This window comes from Piliocolobus tephrosceles, chromosome 2, assembly GCF_002776525.5.
Source record: "Piliocolobus tephrosceles isolate RC106 chromosome 2, ASM277652v3, whole genome shotgun sequence".
NCBI classification, from domain to species: Eukaryota; Metazoa; Chordata; class Mammalia; order Primates; family Cercopithecidae; genus Piliocolobus; species Piliocolobus tephrosceles.
The window spans coordinates 132,729,562-132,750,589 of record NC_045435.1 but is presented as its reverse complement, the minus strand read 5'-3'; the positions used below and the strand labels follow the sequence as shown (position 1 = coordinate 132,750,589).

The window sequence follows — 21,028 nt, the reverse complement described above, 5'->3', positions numbered from 1 at the left end:
TAAACTGCGTAGTGATAAAAGATGAAAGCAATATTTTGACTTGCTTGAGTTGCTTGCCCTGGTGAAAAGAATAACCTACAGCAGGAAATGGTTAGAGAAAGGTTTAAAATCATTCAAGTGCTTGAAGAATTGAAGTGGGGCAATGGGAGGAGGGGGAAATGAGGGAGTTACTCTCAGTCCAATTACATGACTATTCTACAAAGTGATGGAATAAAGACGATGAACTATGGGCAAACTGTGGTATTTGTTTAGTTCAGCATAGAGTCATAAAATAGTGACCACAAATGGAAATGCCTACAGAGGCCCCGTAAGAAAGGTAGCAGAAAAGGAGTGATGAGGAAGTAGTAAAAATGAAGTCAGATGCACACATGGTGTGAACGATGGAGGTTATATTTGATTTAATTTGTTAGGCCTGATCTCAAGGGGGGTGGTCCTCTCCTGTTACTTGTCCCCCATTCGTGTCCACTCCTCTTGCTCCTAAACTTTTTCGTTTTTTTCTTAGACCAGACATGGTCCTCTCTTCAAGACTCCTGGTCTCTAGGAAATAGAATCTCCTTGACTGAGCCTCTGGTTTCAGGTCGAAACTCTGGGGAAATTAGTTCTCAAAGATGCATTAAGTCAGCTATAACAGTGAACAAAGCCAACAAAGGTCAGCTCTTCATGGAGAAACAGTCCCAGTTCTGGGATGACTAAAAATAGAGATATGTGTGGGTGGCTGACAAGCATAAGTTCATAAGGAATATGAAGATTTCAAGACCTTTAACCATATTATCTATCAAATGCCATAGGCATATACTCTGTAAGAGCAGAGATGAATTGCTGCCAACATGTCACATAATTTAGGTCACATAAAAGTAATAGAGAAAAGCCACAATAATAAATAAAACTCCTGGTAGCACAGGTCCTCTCCACACCACCTCATATATGGAATTTAACTCACTATGCCAACAGTAACCAACAGAAAATAGCTGAAGTGGTAACTACAGATATCAGTCAACACATATTTAAAATATTATTTCATATCACTGTAATTTATACCCATCTTTTCTCCTTGTATCAGGCTGATTCCATTCAACGTAAGAGTCTGGACAGCCTCCAAAACCTGTTAATGTTAATAAGAACATTGATAAGATTCTTAACAAGCTTTTAGACTAAGCTGTCATTACCTTTACTACATCCTAGATTCCTTGCTCTCCATCTGGTATTTTTTTTCTGTTCCCTTGACATCTCTTTTTACTCATCTATAGTCTTAAAACATTCCCACTGAGCCTATTAACAAATTGCCAGATTGTCAATTAAATTGCATCCTTGAGCCTAAATTTTAATTCTGAAGAGCCTTCTTTCTTTTTACAACATACCCCCTGAAATTGCTGGCTCAAATCTTGCTCCGGACCAGAGATCCTTCTTTCCCAAAATAATTGCACTCCCAGATCCATGATCAGCAAACTACAGAATGTCATCACCTTTGTCTAGGAAATCTCCATGCTGTGTTGATGTTTATCCAAAAATTCACAATCACTTTTGATATCTTGGGAAGGGAATTATTTTTGAAACTAGACTACCTCGGTTAAACATTCTGGATCTTACTAATCTCCATAGTTTTCATTTGCTGTTGTTTAAGACTCTATTTCCTCCATCTGGTTCTACATGTCCTACTAATAACAACAACAACAAAAACTACTTCTCTACTCACTACACTTCTGACACCAAATGTGTTTTTCTACCCCAGCAACCAATTCTCCAATTCTCTGGACACCGAATGCATGTCCTATAATTTAATTCAACTGAAACTAACTACCTGGAGTTAGTGCAGACCCCAGGGTTTATGGGTTCAATCATACAAGACTGCCCCCCTCGCCTCCACTTCAGATGTCAATTGCAAGTAGTGTGCCATCAAATTTACTCACAAATCTGTCTGATTTGGCTATAAATTCGGAGTTCCTGTGACCCTCTCCTTATACTTGATAATTTGTCATAATGGCTCACAGAACTCAGGGAAATCATTTACTTACATATACTAGTTTATGATGAGATATTATAAAGGATTCAAACAAATGGCTAGATGAAGAGGTGCATAGGGTGAGGTCCAAAAGAGTCCTGAGAATAGGAGCTTCTGTCCCATGGAGTTGGGGCGCACCACCCTCCCAGCATGTGGATGCATTCATCAACCTCAGAGCTCTCTAAACCTCATTGTTTAGGGTTTCTATTGAGGTTCCGTTTTTCATGCCTCTTTTAGAAACATGATTGATTAAATCACTGGCTATTGATGATTAGCTCAATTTTCAGCCTCTTTTCACTCCCTGGAGGTCAGGAGTAGGGCTGAAAGTTATAACTCTCTAATCATGCTGTGATCTTTCTAGTGACCACCCTCCAATCTGAAGTTATCTAGGGGTCTCTAGCCACCAGTAATCCCATTAGCATACAAAAAATACTCTTACCACTCAGGTGATTTCAAAGTTCTTGGAAGCTCTTCTGTCAGGAACCAGGGACTAAGACCAAATATTGTAACAAAAAAATGCTTCTAGCACCCCTTTTGCTCAGAAAATTACAAGGATTTTAGTAGCTCTGTGTCAGGAACCTGAGATAGAGACTACACATATTTATATACACACACACATATGTATGTATACACACATATATACACATATACGTATATATGTGTATATGTGTATATATGTGTGTATATGTGTATACATGTGTATATATGTGTGTATATATACATATATACGTATATGTGTATATATGTGTGTATATACATATATACATGTATATGTGTATATGCATGTATATATGTGTGTATATACATGTATATGTGTATATGCATGTATATATGTGTGTATATATATCACATATATATCATGATATATGTATCACATCTAGTTTTGATGGTGATTGAAAACAGTCAATTGCTGTATTATAAAAAGAAAATTATGACCCTTCCTTAATGACTGAATCTTAGATTCAATCAAGAAACCATGAGATACTAATTTTCATTGTCACTCTAACTTTTCAAAGAACAGTTAAAAGTTATTTGGATTTAAAACTTAAAATACACAATTGAAGAATGAGTTAACTATTTTTAATGATGCTAATATTAATGGTTCATCAAACCTTTTCAAGGAAGAAATGATTCAGAACATTTACCTTGTGAAATTAATGAAACTAAAGCAATTATTTAAAAAAAAAACAGTTCTTGGAACTGTGAATAGGACAGGAGTCAGCATCTACTCTAAGGACTTCTTCAGATGTTCAAGCCTTGTTATCACTCAAATCAGTCTTAGGGTCTTTGCACAGTGAAACTCAGCAAATGTTTCCCAAAACAAGGTGAGCCTTACTGGATTTATTCAAGCCGCTGTGCTTTGCAAGCTTGGAAAATGCATTCCCCAGAGCTTGGATTTCTAAAGAAGAATTGCTCCTGCTATTACACTGAGTAGGCGTTGGAACATTCATTCTGGGTAAACTTCTTTACAATGTAATCTGCTGGAAAATAGCTACAGCAGATACAATACCCAACTCTCATTTAATTAGTATTTTTTGGAGGCTCCTAAGAATTCTTGCGTGGATCAGCGCTCGTGAATATTAAACATAAAGGATAAAAATCTTACAAGTAAACGCTGCCCTGTAAATGCTTCACTTGGTTAAGCAGATTTTTTGTATTTATCAGCTAATTCTCAACTGGATCTTAACTCTTTTCAAATGAACTAGCTCCCTGCTTGGATCTTATGCAGATCACAGCTTGTTTGGGAACCTATGCAGCAAAATTAAGCTTTACAAACATCAGTCCACAATATGGTGCTCTCAGAAAGACCTTAACTTATACTGCAGTGTGGAGTGGAGCCTAGGGGACTTTGGTGGAACCACACTGGTAAATTATGCTTCAAATTTGGGCTGTTCTAAAAAAAAAAGGAAACAAACTGTTAGAGCAATTTTGATTCGAAGTCTAGAGACCTGTTACCTAACAGAGGAAAACTCTACATCAGAAACTTAAATCAAACACTTAACATTTAGGACTCTAAACACAAAGGAAAATTGCAAAGAACATCTTGTTAATTTTCAAATAATTTTACCAATTCTACAATGAGAAATCTATTGTATAAATAATTCATTAAAAAACAAGTCAGCATACAGTACCATTTTATCTTACTAGGATTCACGTCAGCTCTCTTTTTTTGGTTTTGTACTTCCATCTACCCAAGAGTCACACTAAGTATTAACCTTCAGTCACTGTGTAACTGATTTGTATCACTAGTCTTGAAAGCAAGATCTGTATATTATTTCTTTTTTTTTTAATTGTTGGTATCTTTCAAAATGTCCAGCACACAGTAGATTTTTAGTAAACATTTGTTGTAAGGAACTAGACTTCAGCAAATGGGTATAGATGGCACTATATGATCTACACAGCATTACCTGAGGTTTACAAGCAACATTCCCAGTGCCATAACCTCTAGGTTGGCTTGTGGGCCTTCAATGCTTGCATAAGCTATTTGGGTATGAGCTAAATCTAAGTGTGAAAAAAAAAACCTCAAGCTGGGCCTGTCTGCTGACTATTAAGAAATAATAAGTTATTCATAGAACTGAGGAAACAAAAAGCAAGCTGCATGCAATATATTAGCTAGTACTACTAAACAATTTTATGTAAACTTCTAATAGATTTTGACCATCCAAGCATTACCAAATGGCCTAAAATGTAAACCTCTGTCTTACAGTCTTCTTTTTGCATCTGTGCCCTTAGAAACTCACTGATATTATTTATTTAACTTGACACTGAGGGTTTTTTAAATTTGAAATATAATAAATAGTCAATGTAAAAAATTTAGAAAATATCGGAATCTGTGAAAAAATTCTAAATCATTTTTATTCTTCTGGTCAAGGAGAATATTAACATTATAGTTATCATCTTCCAATATTTTTTAATACATAGAAACCACAACCCTCACAGATAAAATCAGCTCTCCTCCATGGAAGCCTTCTCATACAGATCTCACTAAGGGCTCAACATTATATATGAATGAACAAACAAAAACATATAGAGAAAAGAATGCAAAAACACATATATGTCAAAAGCACTTGCTTATGAGAGGGAGAGTAGACTCTTAATTTCATTGTGTGTGTGTCGCCTCCCAAAGTGCTGGGATTACAGGCGTGAGCCACCACGCCTGGCTATTTTTGACTCTTCTTACATTTATTATTTTATTATAAGGTTTTCAGATTTTTGTTGGTTTTGAAAAATAGATAAAATAGAAAATAATTAAAATTAAAATACAAAACCAGAAAAAAAAAAAAGCTCAAACTTACTACAGCTATCAAAACTGAATCCAACCAACCCATATAATATTTAGGGCTTTTATTAAGAAAGTTGTTCAGAATTCTGTGGTCTGTTTCCCCTGAAGATTTCAACCCAAAACTTAAAATTGTATTTCACCAGTATCAATAACCCACATTTACAATCACTTGTCTCACCTCCTCTTTCAGAATTTCTCCTGCAAAATCCTCCCTCCATACCCCACCATGCCACCATGTCCCAGTGTGAGTTTGCTCTCCCCAGTACCTACAGCTGAGCTCTGTTCCTCCAGGAACTGCTTTGTTAGATGAGCACTTTACATTGCTGCTTCCATTTCCACCAGTGCTTTTTCTATTATTGTACTTCTGTTAAACTCCACCATCTTCGTAGGCACTACAGCTTCCTTTAATGGGTATACCACTTCCTCTAAGAATGTCCCCCACTGCCCCTCTGCCCCACCAAGCACAGCTGCCACCTCCATTGTGTTAGCAGCTACTTTCTTGTGACCATTGGTTCAAGACTTCCTTGCCCTCTAAGCCTTCTGTGTGCAGTGCTGCCCTGCGTTCTGTGGAGAAGACTAGAGAGGACCCCTCTCTCATTTTGGATTATATTCTGTATGAAGAATACCAAATAAATACCTTTGTGACCTGATATCTTAAGCAGTTTATAGGAACATGGTATTTTCTCTTTTTTAATTACAAAATTTCTCCTCTAGGAAATATGAATAAAGAATAGAGCAAGGGGAACGTGGCTGCAATAGGAGATAAATACTGGGCTCTCTTCAGGCCTCGCAGTCCTATTTATTCCCTACCTATGACCACAGATTTGTTAAGATTTGACTTGTTGCCTGACATCCTCTTCCCTGAGAATCAAATTCTCTTCCAGTAGATGCCTCATTCTCTCATGTAATTAAGCCTCAGGGAACCACCCTGTCAATTTCCCAGACACTATCATACCTGTCAGTATTCCAAGGTTGTACTTGGCTCAGGCTTAAACTGAAAACTCCACTAGAGATATAAAAAAAATGACTTGAATAAATAAATAACAATACCATATTCCTGAGTGAGAAACAACATGTATTTACAAGATCAATTTTTTTCTAAATTAAATAATAGCATTAACCAATCTGTCAAGCTTCACCAACAGGAGGCACAAAATAAAGTCACAGAACTTTTAACATTTAGATTAATATGACTTTGATCTCTATTCTGTTCATCATGAAAATTCATGGTTGAGATGAAACATTTATTATTACATGTGCTTTGTTTATCTTCCCAAGAAAGATATGGCCTATGGTTATAATTAAGCCAGAATAATGGAGGGGAAATGTTCTCTTTATTCATAAATTTCTTATAAGCTTTGGTTCTTAAGCTTGTTTATGATTATATAGAGAAAAATCACATCATACTATTATAATTATCCATTATGACATTACCAGCCACTATAGAGCTCTGTCGTTATCAATAAAGCTAAAGTATTTAATTGAATTATTTCATTAAGCTGCTGCATTTAGTTTACATACATGGTTATGGAACAAACATATTTAATATTTTTTAAACAGATGACCTTTCTTGGAAGAGTTTCCTGAAGTTTATTTAACTTCTTTCTTTCTTATTTTATGTGATACTTCCTAGTTGTTCAGGCCAAAGATAGCCATCAACAAATGAAGATTAAAAGGCCAACTTTCTTAGTAATAGATGGTGCTGGGAAAATTGGCTAGCCATAAGTAGAAAGCTGAAACTGGATCCTTTCCTTACTCTTTATACAAAAATTAATTCAAGATGGATTAGAGACTTAAATGTTAGACCTAATACCATAAAAACTCTAGAAGAAAACCTAGGTAATACCATTCAGGACATAGGCATGGGCAAGGACTTCATGTCTAAAACACCAAAAGCAATGGCAACAAAAGCCAAAATTGACAAATGGGATCTAATTAAACTAAAGAGCTTCTGCACAGCAAAAGAAACTACCATCAGAGTGAACAGGCAACCCACAGAGTGGGAGAAAATTTTTGCAATCTACTCATCAGACAAAGGGCTAATATCCAGAACCTACAAAGAACTCAAACAAATTTACAAGAAAAAAACAAACAACCCCATCAAAAAGTGGGCAAAGGATATGAACAGACATTTCTCAAAAGAAGACATTCATACAGCCAACAGGCACATGAAAAAATGCTCATCATCACTGGCCATCAGAGAAATGCAAATCAAAACCACAATGAGATACCATCTCACACCAGTTAGAATGTCAATCATTAAAAAGTCAGGAAACAACAGGTGCTGGAGAGGATGTGGAGAAATAGGAACACTTTTACACTGTTGGTGGGACTGTAAACTTGTTCAACCATTATGGAAAACAGTATGGTGATTCCTCAAGGATCTAGAACTAGAAGTACCATATGACCCAGCCATCCCATTACTGGGTATATACCCAAAGGATTATACATCATGCTGTTATAAAGACACATGCACACGTATGTTTATTGCGGCACTATTCACAATAGCAAAGACTTGGAATCAACCCAAATGTCCATCAGTGACAGACTGGATAAAGAAAATGTGGCACATATACACCATGGAATACTATGCAGCCATAAAAAAGGACAGACTGGATAAAGAAAATGTGGCACATATACACCATGGAATACTATGCAGCCATAAAAAAGGATGAGTTTGAGTCCTTTGTAGGGACATGGATGCAGCTGGAAACCATCATTCTCAGCAAACTATCGCAAGAACAGTAAACCAAACACTGTATGTTCTCACTCATAGGTGGGAACTGAACAATGAGATCACTTGGACTCGGGAAGGGGAACATCACACACCGGGGCCTATGATGGGGAGGGGGAAGGGGGGAGGGATTGCACTGGGAGTTATACCTGATGTAAATGATGAATTGATGGGTGCTGATGAGTTGATGGGTGCAGCACACCAACATGGCACAAGTATACATATGTAACAAACCTTCATGTTATGCACATGTACCCTAGAACTTAAAGTATAATAATAATAATAATAAAAAAAAAGAAAGTGAGTGGATGATATTCTGTTCCTGGAAAGGACCCTTAACAATCATCCTATTCAAAAGTCAAAGAAGAAACAACATTTCAATGAAATGAAACTTGTTTTAGTTTTATTAGGAAGCCTCAGGGTAAACCTTTATTTTCATATTTTTGGAAATACTCTGAGTAGAATTCAAATATATTACCACATTAGCTAAGCTGTCTTAAAATGTCAAAGAGGGGATATACTGGTTTTAGAATTTTTATGGATGGGTGGTTGATTTCTTTTCCAATAATTCATTGAAAAAAAATATGCCCCATTTTTGATGGATAAAAAATATCATTGAAAAGAAAAAAAATCAGTTGCTCAGTTTTATGTTTAAATATGAAGGCATTTAATTGACTGCTGAATAAAAGGTAGCATGCATAACCTTTTTAAAAAATTATCAAAAGCACTGTCCTTGATGTTAGCCTGACATTTTTCCCTTTGATTAGTCAAAAATAACATCATGGACTTATACAGCACTTTCCTTCAAAGGAACCAAAGAATGTGCCTTAAAAAAATTGTCCATTTCCCATTATCTCTACAGAGATAAAGGTGAAAGGGACTTGCATTCTTTCTAATGAATAGTGGGTGTCTAAAGTAAAAGAAGTTCACCTGTGCCCCACTCCACAAGCTATCTGTGCACTTCCTTCTTCCCACACCCATGTCCTGGTAAGTGATGGCCTTCCCCACCCAGTTCAGTATCTCCTAACAAATCACAGTGAAATACTAAATCCAGCAACAAATGTCCACTATCAGGAAGTCATTTTGGCCTATTGCTTCACAGACCATGGAATCCAGAGAAACTCTTCTTAGGGATAAGGAATCTTGAGTCATATTAGTTCTTTCACCATTTCTTCATTTATTCAACTGAAATCTCTATTGAACTTATACTATGTGTAAGGCTTTGTAGTAGATGCCAGAAAATCAATACTGAGCAAGATCCACTAGGGCCATGCCCTCATGGGGCTTAGATTCTAACTGGAGACATAGGTATTAACCAATTAATTCCACAAGTAATTATTTAAGTAAAATTGGGGAAAAGTATTTTGAAGTGGAAATAGTGGGTGCTATGAAAGTATAAAATGGGTAGATCTGTCTGGAGGGTCAGAGATAGCTTCTGCAAGGCAAATACATTGATCTAGGCTCCAAAATAGCAGCAAAAATTAACTAGGCTAAAACAGGAGGAACAGCATTCCAGGAAGAGCTACAGTTTGCTCCAAGGTTCTGAAGTGGAAAGAAAAACTGTACTGATTATTGTATTGAGGAGGACCAACTATATAGATAATTATAAGTTAGACTCTGTGGCAGTGCTTCATAAATAGCAAAACTCTGACTGAAAGTTAGTGATTACTTTTACTGGTTGTCACTATTACTGTTATTCTCCGAGTTTGGTGGTTTTCATGGCTTTGTTTTTCTCTTATACTGCCCTTAAGAAGGACGTTGGATCACCCTTCTCTACTTCTTGGCAACATCTGAACAAATATTACAGTTGTTTAAAAAGTTACAGTTTTTAAGACTAGCTACACCTCTAAAACTCCAGTCTAAATCAAAACGTTAATATCCCATCTAATTCTGTATCTTCCCCACACCACCACCACCGCCCACTTATGCCCCACTCCCATCTGCTCAGGTCAGATCTGTGGTCTGACGGGGTTTGCTGATCTTTTCTCCCTTTGCCCCTATTTGACCTGGTACTCACACCTCCAGGGTCATGGGGGTGGGAGGTAATTGTCAGAGAAGAAATTAAAGGAAAACAGCATTGTCTTCCTTGTCTGGTGCTGTTATAATCTATATGCGTCCTCAGTGATGGCAGGTACAGAATGCAGGTTCTTTCACACTTTCTTAGAGAGTGTTGGAGAGCTTTCTGGAGACTCCCTCTATGACTGCTACATGGCACCATTCTCTGACAAGGTAATGGACCTTTAACGACCCCTCTCATCTCTGCATCCTCCACTCTCATTCCAGTGATGATCTCACAGACTCAGCTGAGCTCATCATACTCCATAAAAAATCTTTAACAGGGTCCTTTCAAGATGGCACAAATGGCTATTTTTCAAGAGATTCACTTGGCCCGTGGAAATGTGCATCCATTCTGTTGATATCAAAACTAGTTTCTTTGCTCTTCCTGCTGTCATAGACAACTCTACCTTGCCTTGAATTTCAAATCCCCCAGGCACTGGTGTCTGTGTTATAGACATTCCCAAATGCCCTCAAGATCAGTAAGGGAAGTATAAGGAAAGACTGTGCATTTCCGCAGTTCAATAAATATCCAGCTGAGGAATAAAATTCCAGTCTCTTCTCTTGCAAAAAAAAAAAAAAAAAAAAAAAAAAAGCAAAACAAAACAATGACATTATCAACCACAAAAATCTCTAGAAAACAACTCATTTTGCCTTAAGGGAGAGAAGACTGCAATATAGACCACTTTTTCTTTTCAAATTTTTATTTATCTAAGCTATTTGAAGTAATATACACAAAGCCACATATCTTTTAGTATGTCCTGCTTAGAAATGTCTCCCTGTAAAATGTGACAGGGTTCTATCGTCCATCAGGCTCAACTGGGGACTTCAGCTGAAATCCTGAGATGATAAGAAAAGTACCATTTAATATCCCGTTACAGAAACGTTAGTTACTGTAACTAACTTTTGTTTTTGTTTTTTTGTTATCTTCTTATTATCATTGTCATTATTTTTATTAAACTATTGTTATATTTGTTGTTTAGAGAACACTGACACTAATATCATTGTGAAATTTATCATCTTTCCCCATGATAACTTGTGTAGAAGATGCTGACTCTTCAGAACTGAAGAACTATTTACCAGTCTCTGGGGTACTTTTGGCAGAGCCCTTTAGTTGTCTATCCCTTTTAGGAATTGGGTTGACCGAGGAGAGTCACCTCATCCTGAGCCATCCTTATCCCCAGGTCACACTACCAATTACTGATAGATACAGAGGCATAAAGACTGCTCCCTTACCCTTAGAACAGCTTGAAAGGGATATCCATTCACTGAGATTGCATCGCAGCCTAACTTCTCTAAAGTCCAGTCCTCCTTCACTCCATTCAATCCACATAGGTAGATCCCAAAAGCATTGCTAGCAAACTTCTTGCATGCTAATTGCAGTCTCACAATCTACTTCCCAGGGTATCCAAACCATGACAGATTATGAATAAATAAAGAATACCCACTATCTTTACTTCTACTAAACATTCTGCTGAGGTCTTAATCAATGCAAAGTGACAAGAAAAAGAAAGCGAGCTTGCAGGTCAGGCAAGGTGGAGGTTACAGTGAGACAAGATCATGCCACTGCACTCCAGCACTCCAGCCTGGGTGACAGAGCGAGACTCTGTCTCAAAAAAGAAAAAAAAAAAAAAAGAGATTGCAAAGGAGGAAATAAAGCAGTCATTATTTACAGATAACATAATCGTACATAGAAAATTATAAATAATCTATAAAGTATAAGAATCAATAGAAATCCCACGGGAATCACTTGAACCCTGGAGGTGGAGGTTGTGGTGAGTTGAAATCGTGCCACTGCACTCTAGCCTAGGTGACAGAGTGAAACTGTCTCTCAGAAATATATATATTACAAAAATGTTTAAATTTTTATAGTATTGAACATAAAGCTTTAAAAAAGTTTTAAGGTTTAGCAAGTAGATTATATTAAGTTTTCATTTAATAAACTTTTCTTGAGTTCTTTACACCAGGCATCAAGCTAGTAAGCACTGTTCATATCACTAAATTATGCAATAGAAAGGGCACTGTCTCTCAAGAGTCCAATAATTAGGTTGAGAAAAACAAAAAATGTTCAGAATAACTAGTCTGAGTGAGGAGAGCATTTTTTGTATCTGAATAAAGAAATATTTCTAATGAATATTTTATCTAATATATCCACAGAAAACACAGACAAACTTGAAATGCCAACTACCTTATTGTAACGTATCTTTTTCAAATTATTTTTAACGTGAATATTCCTAGCTTTTGAAATTTGTATAACCAGAGTAAACATGCTATGTGCTTTGCTTTTTCATATCCCATGTATGATTTCCCACATATTAAGATATTCTAAATTTTGTGCATCCTTAATAACCATATAGTATCTACTATTATTTGTGGACCACGCAGTTTATATAACCAGTTTTTTAGATGTTATTTCTTTTTTTTTTCTTTTTTTTTTCTTTTTGAGACAGAGTCTTGCTCTATCCCCCAGGCTGGAGTGTAGTAGTGTGATCTTGACTCACGGCAACCTCCGCCTCCCGGGTTTGAGCGATTCTCATCCCTCAGCCTCCTGAGTAGCTGGGATTACAGGTGCCCACCACCACGCCCAGCTAATTTTTGTAGTTTTAGTAGAGGCGGGGTTTCACCATGTTGGCCAGGCTGGTCTCAAACTCCTGACCTCAGGTGATCTGCCTGCCTCAGTCTCCTAAAATGCTAGGATTACAGGTGTGAGCTACTGCGACCAATCCAAAATTTTTACTATGAAGGTTTTCTACTTTCAAAAGTATATGTATGCAAGAAAACACAAAAAGAATAAATGGAAAAACAGTATATGTATTTGTATGTATGTTTTCATTTTGGGTTGTTTTCTCAGAGTTTATTTTTTAAATAAACATTTTATTTTAGAATAGGTTTAGGTATACAGGAAATTGTGAGGGGCCGGGCATGGTGGCTCACACCTATAATCCTAGCATTTTGGGAGGCTGAGGAGGGAGGATCACGAGGTCAGGAGATCAAAACTATCCTGGCCAACATGGTGAAACCCATCTAAACTAAAAATACAAAAATTAGCTGGATGTGGTGGTGGGTGCCTATAATCCCAGCTACTCGGGAGGCTGAGGCAGGAGAATCACTTGAACCAGGGAGTTGCAGTGAGCCGAGACTGCGCCACTACACTCCAGCCTGGCACAGAGTGAGACTCTGTCTCAAAAAAAAAAAAAAAAAAAAAAGTGAGGATAGCACCAAAAAAGTGTTTTACCTCCTATATACACACATTTGTCCTCACAGTGCATGAGGCCCTGGAGGGAAAGTACACACTTCATATGGACTCTCTGTTCTAGAATCTATTGCATCCAGAGATCCATGAAATTGCTACTTCCCTGAATAACAATTTCAAGCTTTGATTTATTGTTATACTTGAGGCTTGAACTTTCAAGCTCATCCAGATGAGTTTTTTCCCCTGCATATGTTTTAGGTGATCATATAGTTATTGGAATAATTAAAGTTGACAGTAAAAAATAAGGCAAAAAATAAAATGGTACTAGCATTTACTCAGTGTCTGTGAGTGTCAAACACTGTATTAGACACATTGCCTTTGTTAAATCATTTAATCCCAACAGTAACCCTAAAATGGAGGTATTATAACACCCATTGTATTTGTAAGAGAGCGCAAAGTACCTGGTTTGTAATTAGTCAGGAATTTGAGTTTATTTAGCTGTAAATTACACCACAGTTCTAGGTCAGACTAAATACAGTTTGAGTGTGTTCATCACCACAGTGGCAAAGACATGAAATCAACCTAGACACTCATCAACTGTGGACTGGATCGCGAAAATGGGGTATACATACATCATGGAGCACTATACAGCCATTTAAAAAACACTCATGTCCTTTGCAGCAAATGCAGCTGGAGGTCATTATCCTAAGAGAATTAACACAGGAACAAAATACAGATACCAAGAGAGAAAGCCAAACTATCCCTGTTTGTACACAATATGATTTTACTCCTAGAAAAATCCCATACATAGTGTCTGGCCAAAAGCTTCTTGATCTGATAAACAATTTCAGCAAAGTTTCAAGCTACAAAATCAATGTACAAAACTCAGAAGCTGGCTGGGCGTGGTGGCTCATGCCTGTAATCCCAGCACTTTGGGAAGCCGAGGTGGGTGGATCACCTGAGGTCAGGAGTTCAAACAAGCCTGGCCAACATGGTGAAAACCCATCTCTACTAAAAATAGAAAAATTAGCCAGGTGCAATGGCGGGTGCCTGTAATCCAAGCTACCTGGGAGGCTGAGGCAGGAGGATTGCTTGAACCTGGGAGGTGGAGGTTGCAGTAAGCAAGATCACACCATTGCACGCCAGACTGGGTGACAAGAGTGACAGTCCATCTCAAAAAAGAAAAAAAAAAATCAGAAGCATTGTCAGACACCAACAACATCCAAGCTGACAGCCAAATCAGGAATGCAATCCCGTTCACAATAGTCACAAAAAGAATAAAATACCTAGAAATAAAGCTAACCAGAGAGGTGAAAGATCCCTAAAATAAGAATTATAGTACACTGCTCAAAGAAATCAGAGATGACACAAACAAATGGAAAAACATTCCATACTCATGGGCAGGAATAGTCAATATTGTTAAAATGGCCATACTGCCCAAAGCAACTTATAGGTTCAATGCTATTTCTATCAAACTACCAATGGCATTCTTCATAGAATTAGAAAAATATATTTCAAATTTCATATGGAACCAAAAAATAGCCTAAATAGCCAAGGCAATCCTAATCAAGAGAACAAAGAAGGAATCTTCATGTTACTTGACTTCAAACTATACTACAGGGCTATAGTAACCAAAACAGCATGGTACTGGTCCAGAAACAGACACATAAACCAGTGGAACAGAACAGAGAGCCCAGAAATAATGCCACACACCTACAACTGTCTAATATTCAACAAAGTTAACAAGAACCAACAATGAGGACAGGACTCCCTATTCAATAAATGGTGTTGGGATAACTGGCTAGCTATATGCAGAAGAGTGAAACTGGACCCCTTTCTTACACCATATACAAAAATCAACTCAAGATGAATTAAACACTTAAATGTAAAACCTAAAACCATAAAAATCCTGGAAGATAACCTAGGAAATACCATTCTGGACATAGGCCCTGACAAAGATTTCATGACAAAGATGCCAAAAGCAATTACAACAAAAACAAAAATGGACAAATGGGAACTAATTAAACTGAAGAGCTTCTGCACAGCAAAATAAACTATCAACAGAGCAAACAGACAACCTACAGAATGGGAGAAAATATTTGCAAATTATGCATCCAACAAAGGTCTAATATCCAGAAAAGTATGCAAAGGACATGAACACATGTTTCAAAAGAAGACATACACATGATCCACGAGCCTAAGAAAAGATGCTCCACATCACTAATCATTACAGAAATGCAAATTAAAACCACAATGAGATACCATCTCACACCAATCAGAATGGCCATTACTAAAAAGTCAAAAAATAACAGATGCTGGCAAGGTTGCAGAGAAAAGGGAACACTTATACACTGCTGATAGGAATGTAAACTAGTTCAGCCTTTGTGGAAAACAGTGTAGTGATTCCTCAAAGGACTTAAAACAGAATTACCATTCAACCCAGCAAGTTCATTATTAGGCATATACTCAAAGGAATATAAATTGTTCTACCACAAAGACACATACATGCACATGTATATTGATTGCAGCACTATTCACAAGAGCAAAGACATGGAATCAACATGACTGCCCATCAATGTTAGACTGGATAAAGAAAATGTGGTACATATGTACCATGGAATACTACACAGTCATAAAAAAGAACAAGATCATGTCCTTTGCAGCAACATAGATGGAACTAGAGGCCATTAACCTAAGCAAACTAAGAAGGAACAAAAACAAACAAATACCATATGTTCTTGCTTATAAATGCACCTAAACAATGCAACACATGGACACAAAGAGGGGAACCACAGACACTGGGGGCCTACTTGAGGGTGGTGGGTGGGAGGCGGGAGAAGACCAAAAAAACTACTTACTGTATACCATGTTTGTTACCTGGGAGATGAAATAATCTGCACACCAAATCCCCATGACATGTAGTTTACCTATATAATAAACCTGCTCATGTATCCCTAAACCTAAAATAAAAGTTAAAAAAAGAGAGGCAAACCGAATACTGCATATTTTCACTTATAAGCAGGGGCTAAACCTCAGGTACGCATTGACATAAAGATGACAACAGTAGATACTTGGGACTACTAGACGGGAGAGTGGGGAAGGGCAGTAAGCATTGAACAATTAGCTATTGGGTACTATGCCCACCACCAGGGAGATGGGATCATTCATACCCAAACCTTAGAATCATGCGATATACCCATGTAATAAAAATGCACATGTGCCATTGAATCTAAAATAAAAGTTTAAATTATAAAAAATAAAATAGTTTTTTAAATTATCATAGTAAGAGATTTAATTCAGAAAAACTCAAGAGAATAAACATTTGTAAAGGGTCATGCTCTGGAGAAGTCCAGTACCTTAAAAAATGAAATTTTTATATTCAATGTTACTGCAAACCATTTTAGAAAATGTACTATAACAACCTCAGGACCTTGTGAATATTAAAAGTGAAAGCAATTTATCTGTCACCCATACAAACCATTCTAATCCAGTTGTTTCCCCAAGTGATTTCCTGGAAACATTAATTCCACAGAATTTCTACAGACAGTAGGCATTAAATATGGGAGACTAAAATAACAGTTCAGAGTGAGGGATCTAGGTTCAGAAAAGTTGAGTTCAAATCACATGTCTACCACTTATGTGATCTTGAGTAAATTTCTTAATTGCCTTATGCTTCAGTTTTCTAATCTGTGAAATAGGAATAAAAATGGTATTTACATCACAGGATTATTGTATGAATACATTAATACATGGTAGTATTCAATAATGAATAGTAAGTACATAGTAAGCATTCAATAATGGTACTGAATTATTAGTATTGTTATTGTTATTAGTATGAGTATTACCTTCATGTTTAAAAAAATGGTCAAATACACTTGGGATATGTTGGTTAATAAAATGAAACATGTCTCTCCTGAAAAAATAAATATAGTTTGAAACCATGTCACAGTCAATAATTATATTTCATAATTTGTTAAATATTTGTATCATACCTTAAACACAGTGACCTATTGGATAGACTAAAAATATTGAACCCTATCCAATTTGTTCAAAACCTACAGTTCTTCATAGTCTAATTCCTCCAATAAATTTAAAGGCATACACATATTTTTTAACCATATGATAGCTAATTTGCACACTTCACATGTTTTGTTATTCTCTGCGAAGACTGATCTGGTCATAAATATTTTATGAAATCTTCATGTGCTGCAGCAGAGTTTAATTTTCATACATATTAGGATTCAGCTGGAACAAAGCATTGTGATATTTGGGCTTTATATTTACAAAGGCTATACGATGAGTTATCTACATTAAAATAGGTTTTAATATTTCTTGAGAGTGCAGATACAATCTATAGGGTAATTAAGAATCTATGTTAGCAAGAAAGACAATATGTCATTCCTTTCATCTCTTTGAATCCATCCTGTTTTCCTAAATCTCATGTGTGGAGAACACCCACATATTCTACTGAGTTCCTTTGTAAATTCCCCTATTTTACTTCTTAATGTTTATTTTAGTGAAGCATATCATGGTCACTAAAAACTGCAATTCAAGAACTGCAAACAAATCTTTAGTATGACCTGGGGAAGAAAAAACATTTCACAATTGATTATAAATCCTTAGGTCTGTCTTTCTTGGGGGATTGATTTAGTAATAGACAGACTGTTGTTCCTCTTTTGACACAGGTTTCAAGAAGTAATAAAAGGCACAAAAGCAAGAATTGGTCTGATGAGAGCATGCGGACAGAATTCTCTAGATATAAAAGTAATGTATATAAAGCTATCACCCCTAAATCCAATCCAAGAGCAGTGTCTCACATATAGACTCTAGACCCAAAAAGGAATACATATAATCTTCATTAGTACCCTTCTTTACTTTTAAGGAGCTGCAAATACTTAGACTACAGCAAATGTTACTAACGTATGGCACCACAAACTCTCAGGCGTCTCCTTCTTATCTAGGAAGAATTTTCTCACTCATCTCACCTGCTGTTATACCTTGGTCCTCCTCCTCAACTGCTACTCCAAAGTGTACAGTTTCTCATAATACACTCAGGACACTTCCTGACTTCCCAGTGCTTGGAATTAGGGAGAAAAGTTATCTGTTCTAAATCTCTCTCTACTTTCTGCATCCATTCATCAAATTGTGTCCTTTCTTGTCAGGATGGAAGTGAGAAAAAAAAAAAAAAAAACTAAGCAGGCAAAAGTGTAGGCAGAAGTCCATGAACCCCATGGGTTAACCATTTTATCCAGTTCAACATGGAAAAAACGTGTTTCCTCAGAAAAATATATAATAGTATATTACGAACTTTGAATTGTCTCTTTGAGACCTTTGAATTCTCCTGAGAAGGTGGTAGTGAAAATCAAAATTCTAATTTTCAAGTTAGATATGCATGAAAGCCTTTTTTAAATAATAGAGTCTTATATGACATTGTAGTCAAAAATTTTTGTGGTGGGAAAGAATAGGAAACACATAAGTTTAAGTCAATGACAATGCTTAAGATGTAATTCAGTAATTTGAAAGATGTTTTATTCATACATAGCAGCAAATGAATAATATATTGTTACAGAATGAGATCATGCTTTAACTATTATTTTGTAGTCTTATTTTATAATTAAAAACATATTTCCATGTCAATAATTATAAATGTTTATCATTACAGATGCTGCAAAATATTCTATTTTGTGAATAAGCCATATTAAAAATTCCTCTATTTCTGCCTCCATTATAGGCTCTTTCCAGATTTTTCATTATTACAAACACAGTGATAACATAATAAATAAGTTATAGAATCCTGAACGTTTATCTTTTTATTTTATTGAAAAATTGATGATTGAAAGATCGTGAGTATCTCTAAGCTTTTGTGTATACATTTTCAAATTGCCCTTCATGGAAGTTAGTAACAATTTATGTTCTCATCAGTAGTGTATAAAGGTCCCATTTTCATACTTGACATACTTCTATGACATATATTAATTTGTAAATACATGATTATCTATTATTTTTATCTAAAATGAGACTGAAGCATCACCATTCTTCTAACCTCCTGTTCAAGCTGACATCCAGGAAATATAAATAGCTTGGGTTTGCTCAAATATGGATGGATTGTCTTAAATACATGCCACTCAAATTACTTCTCAAGATGTATACAATTCACAGCACTCCATTGTTTGCAGCATCTATTTGAATCTTCTTGTCAATACTCAGACAGTATTCAAAGAATACGCCGTTCTGAACTTACCCTTGCAAGATGCCTTAGAAGTGTCTGCTCTCAGCTGCAGCATACCTTCCTCTTTTCATCTGCAGATTTCCAAAACTGGTTTTGGCACGAAATGTATCCTCATGTGGCATGCATACCAGAATATTGTTATGGGAATTTTTGAAAAGAAAAATAAAGGAATATAAAAGCCTAGAATAGTTTGCTAATACATATTTCATCTAGAAGCTCGGCATTAAAACATCATTCTTTGGCTCCCATTAGACAAGGGGAAAGTTGTTAGTCTGATCAAATTATGCCTGCATTGTCTTACTTTTAACACCCCTTATCTCAGAATTTTCTGCAGATCATTTTACCAGCAAACGAGTATCCCCAAGCGTGTTTCTTTTTGTAAGGTTTTCTTTCTTTAAGTTGCTTCTCTTCAACTCTGGGATTTCCCCAGTTTGGATTTGCTGGTGAATTTCTGCCTTCTCTGTCTCACTTGAGACCTTTGCCCAACACTGGAAAAATAAAATAGAAACTGAAAATGAACTTTGCAAAAACGTCAGTACACAATAATAAAGAAACTAGGAGAAGAGGGCAAGTTCAAAAATTAATAAAGATAAAATTCCCCATAATCTGCTATGCTAATTCTTTGCATTTTTTCCCAATAAAATAAGACAAATTGCTAAAATAAGACCACAAGGAATCAACACAATATTATGACCTTTTATAAACTGAGAAGTGAAATGTTAACAACACAGAGTACTCTGGTCACAAGAAGAAAAGATTAAGGAACTACAGTTGTCCTTTTTGTTTTTGTTATTCCCCCTGCCATATGAGGAAACATGGAGGCAAAGCAAGGTGGAAAAAGACAGCCCTTAAGCCATAGGGTCTGAACTCTCTCTGAAAAGTCAATGTAACTTACAGCTAATTGTAGCCATCTTAAAACCTTTCCTCGGAGGACTCACCCAGATCTCTAGGCAATTACAGCCTCACGGTGGAGATGGAGAAGCTACAACACTATTAAAATCACAGTCAGTCAGAGGCAGAATTGGTCACAGAATTCTGCTTTTATTTTCTCCATCCCAGATCCCTGATAATTTTGGAGTCTGGAGTTCCTCTATCTTGCAGAGAAAAATAAGAAAAGAAAGAGGACCTGTAGGAATATTTGCACCCCCACCTAGAGTTTTTAACTTAAATGAAGTCACAATCTCAGAGTGTGTGATTCAATATATTTTCTTAATTGTAAATACCTTTTCTAGTTTTCTCCTTCTGTTGCTTGTGCTAATCTTTATGTGTTTCCTCCACTAAAATTTTTTTTCTTTTTCTTTTTCTTTTTTTTAGAGAATTGAAAGACTCACATTAGGTATGGAAAAAAACATATAAGTTGAGATTTCTTAGAAAATATATAATTTTAAAAATTTATTAAAGCCATTATTCATACTCCCCTCTCTCTTTTCTCTCTCTCTCTCTCTCCTTTCTCTCTGCGTGTATCTCTCTCTGCTTTCTCTCTCTCCTCTCTGTCTCCCTCTCCTTGGTCTGTGTGTGTGTGTGTGTGTGTGTGT

General features: G+C 36.3%; 1 long non-coding RNA gene across 3 annotated transcripts in view; it reads right to left on the bottom strand.

The window, feature by feature from the left end:
- LOC111555785 overlaps window positions 1–21,028 on the bottom strand; it is a 54,578-nt gene that overhangs the window by 28,577 nt on the left and 4,973 nt on the right. For 2 of the 3 annotated variants that reach the window (XR_002735644.1, XR_002735645.1), the window contains exons 1-2: window positions 20,389–20,424; window positions 19,506–19,981 (exon numbers count right to left, since the gene is read on the bottom strand). This is a non-coding gene — a long non-coding RNA (uncharacterized LOC111555785). Of the gene's footprint in view, window positions 1–19,505; window positions 19,982–20,388; window positions 20,425–21,028 lie in introns of those variants that run through there. The other variant, XR_002735646.1, reaches the window with a different exon arrangement.